Source organism: Sinocyclocheilus grahami, unplaced genomic scaffold (assembly GCF_001515645.1).
Source record: "Sinocyclocheilus grahami isolate Dianchi unplaced genomic scaffold, SAMN03320097.WGS_v1.1 scaffold23.1, whole genome shotgun sequence".
Taxonomy (NCBI): Eukaryota; Metazoa; Chordata; class Actinopteri; order Cypriniformes; family Cyprinidae; genus Sinocyclocheilus; species Sinocyclocheilus grahami.
In genome coordinates, this window is record NW_015505202.1 from 1621018 (window position 1) to 1624709 (window position 3692).

Consider the following 3692-nt stretch of genomic DNA (forward strand, 5'->3'; position numbering starts at 1 on the left):
ACCAAGAGCTTGTAACGCTTCAAAGAGAAATTAAAAATTGAAATCGCATCATATGACCCCTTTAAATGTGAGTTTTGACAATTTACGTTTATATTACGTTCACAAGTCGAAAATGTAAATGTTTCAGCTACTCAACGTGAAATGAATGGCTTAAATTAGTTCATAGAGCTATACGCTCAATGGTTTTAGCCATTTGTAACAGTTATAACGTTACATTTTTTTTAAATGCAATGAATTGATTTAGTATTAAATGATCGCGACTACATATTCAATTTGGCGTTTGCTCAACACCGCACATTGTAACTATTAAATATCATCGGTTAACTATTAGGCATCGCAACACAAGACTTGACGGGCCGAAGTCGCAGCAGCCGTTGACGGAATTTTCAAACAGCGGAGAGCGGGAAGCAGAGCGCCAGTCTACAGCGTCAGCACAACCAGGACTTCGGTTTCTTTATCGTCAGAGGAACTTCATAAGCTTAAGAGAGGCTCGACTCGAATTATCAGACGAAGAGAGGAGGAAATTCAAAGGTGAGTTTTATGCTTGCATTTAACCGAATCAAAAATGTATAACACCGTTCGCGCCGCAACAGCTAAAGTCTGTCTACACTGGACGCGACAAAGTGACCGTTAAAAGCGACACCGCTCGCGTCCGGTGTAACGTTAGACACGGTGTAAGACGTTACAGCCACCCATTCACAACAGGGAGCTTAAATAGCCAGCTGTATTTAGCCTTTTGCAAATACATTTTAAAGCAGCAGCGCTTGTGTATAGTTTGTGTATACGTTTGAAGTAACGTTACATAAAATAATACTGTTGAATCATTGTAAATGAATGCTTACCCTGACCATTGAACGCACAGATGAATAGTTGTTGTCCGTGCTATTTTTATATTAGTGGTTTATATGTATATCCTTATCCTAAAGCTTAAGATTCTCGTGTTTGAGAGCTTTACTTAAAACAACGTCGTTTTCTTTTTCTTTTCTTTTCATTCTCTCCGTCTGCTTTTCTTCTAATAATGTGCCTTGCATCAATGGCACATGAATGCAAATATTTTGAGCCGCTACACAACTGTCAAATATGTCTAGTCTAATGTTCACAAAAATATCACAATACAGACCAATTGAAATGCATGTTCTGTGTGATCTGCCTGTCTTTTGGTCTCTGTTTTTAAAAGAATGTGATTACCTGATTCTGCCCTATCTCGAAGTCATATACATGTCATTCATTATATTAGAGAACTCTGAAACTCAGCAAATGTGTCTTTAACTTTCAGATCACGAAGATGATGGAGAAACTGTCAGTGCTGGGTCTCAGGGATAGCACAGCTTTTTTGAGAAATCTTGTAAGTAGTATGTTACATTGATCATACTTATACAACAAGTCTGCGTCTTCAGCTGTATGGCGAGTATTAGTACAAATACATTTTCTCCGTCTGCTTTTCTTCTAATAATGTGCCTTGCATCGGGCACATGAATGCAAATATTTTGAGCCGCTACACAACTGTCAAATATGTCTAGTCTAATGTTCACAAAAATATCACAATACAGACCAATTGAAATGCATGTTCTGTGTGATCTGCCTGTCTTTTGGTCTCTGTTTTTAAAAGAATGTGATTACCTGATTCTGCCCTATCTCGAAGTCATATACATGTCATTCATTATATTAGAGAACTCTGAAACTCAGCAAATGTGTCTTTAACTTTCAGATCACGAAGATGATGGAGAAACTGTCAGTGCTGGGTCTCAGGGATAGCACAGCTTTTTTGAGAAATCTTGTAAGTAGTATGTTACATTGATCATACTTATACAACAAGTCTGCGTCTTCAGCTGTATGGCGAGTATTAGTACAAAATTAGTCAAATTTAAATGTAAATACATTTGAATTTTCCTACTAAAATTAAAATGAATAGATACTAACATAGTCTTCTGTGGTCTGCAACACAAAGACATCTGAGATTTAACTTGCGTTTCATGAGCTTTACACTAAAGAAACAAGTCATTCACATTAAATATGATAGAATCTTACAGTGTAATATTGTCATTACATATGTGTATTTTGCATTTATATGCAGGTGAAGACTGTCTACTGTTGGGGAGGATGCCATTTCATGCCCATGTGAAGACTTTGCAAGACCAAAAGAAGACAACCAGTAAGTCTCTTTTGCTGATGTCTATACAATGGCAGCTAATTGTTAAAGGGATAGTTAATCCCAAAATCAAAATCGTCATCATCACCCTTATTTCATTCCAAACCCCTAAGAATTTCATTCATCTTCAAAACACAAATGAAGATGTTTTAAAGAAACATGAGAGATTTCTGTTCCATTGAGAGTCCACACTACTACTGCTTTGATGCTTCAAAAATTTAGTAAAAAGATTTAAAAACGAATCCATATGAATCAGTGAACAGTGAACCGTTTAGTCCAGATTTTCTGAAGAGACTCGATCATTTTATATGATTAACAGATTGAATTTATGCTTTTATTCACATATAAACATTAATCAGTTCACACATCAGATATGGTAAACAAAATACTTGGAAAAAATGAGGTTCATTTTTGTGTTAAACATTAAGTTTGAGCTTCCACAAGAACCAGTGAAGTTTGTTCTCATGCATCAAGCAAGTATGGTTAAGCGTCTGTTTGTTCAGTGTTTATATGTGAATAAAAGACTTAAGTTCATCATATAAAGCAATTGAGTCTCTTCAGAAAATTTGGACTAAACTGCTCTATTCAAATGGATAAGTTTTACAATCGCTTTATGAATTTTAAAGCATCAAAGTGGCAGTTGTGTGGACTGTCAGTGGAGGGACAGAAATCTGTAAGATTTAATTCAAAAGATCTTTGTGTTTTGATGAGGAACTAAAGTCTTATGGGTTTAGAATGACATGAGGGTGAGTAAACAATGACATTCAATGACATCCATGTGACTTTTTCATCTTATTTTTAGTGAACATCCTACCTTTCACCTTACAGTAGCCCTAGCTCTATATTGCACATTCAAGAGTGCATGAGAGAAGCCTGTTCACCATGGGTATGCTTAAATACTTATGGTCATGTAAAATACTTAAATACTCAAATGTGGGAATTGTTATTTTATACAATGGCAAACAAGAAATACCATTAATTGTAATGAACTCTTCTTTTCTTATCTGCATTTCAGTTATTCCAGGAAATTGGCCCAATGCATGCTGTAACTGAGTTAAGGTGTTTCCAGGATTCCTTAAAGGGTAAGTTCTAGGGCTGTGCGATTTTGGGGAAAATATCAAATTGAGATTTTTTTGACAGATATTGCGATTGCGATTTTAAATTTGCAAAGTCAAGCTTCAGCTCAATATTGTCAATAATGTGCAGCACAGTATGGGTATCATTACCCTGCTGAAAAAAACAATAGAAACCATCACAGAAATTCTTATAGTTTCCATTAAACCATTACAAAATTCCTTTTTGTTTTGGGCATTATTCCAATTGGAATTACTGTTGTTCTATTGGTTCCCATCTGCCACATTACGTCCCACCAATAGAATCCATCAAATAGACACCATTATAGTTTACATTAAAACCAAACAAATTCCCATTATAACCCTGAAATCCATTAAATTTGTTATTGTGTTTTGGGAGGGGTTCTATTGTTTTTTTTTCTTCAGCTGGCAAGATTATAATGGTATAACTACTTTTACAGAATTAACTT

At 35.5% G+C, this 3692-nt stretch overlaps 1 protein-coding gene and 1 long non-coding RNA gene across 2 annotated transcripts in view; both read left to right on the plus strand.

Annotated features, from left to right (window-relative positions):
• The window catches only part of gpc3 (glypican 3), a 157942-nt gene that overhangs the window by 12709 nt on the left and 141541 nt on the right, over nt 1-3692 (plus strand). The gene's annotated exons all lie outside the window — the stretch shown is intronic.
• Nucleotides 1694-3692, plus strand: part of LOC107560809 (uncharacterized) — a 9512-nt gene continuing 7513 nt past the window's right edge. The window contains exons 1-3 of the long non-coding RNA XR_001605769.1: nt 1694-1777; nt 2075-2152; nt 3174-3231. This is a non-coding gene — a long non-coding RNA (uncharacterized lncRNA). The remainder of the gene's footprint in view (nt 1778-2074; nt 2153-3173; nt 3232-3692) is intronic.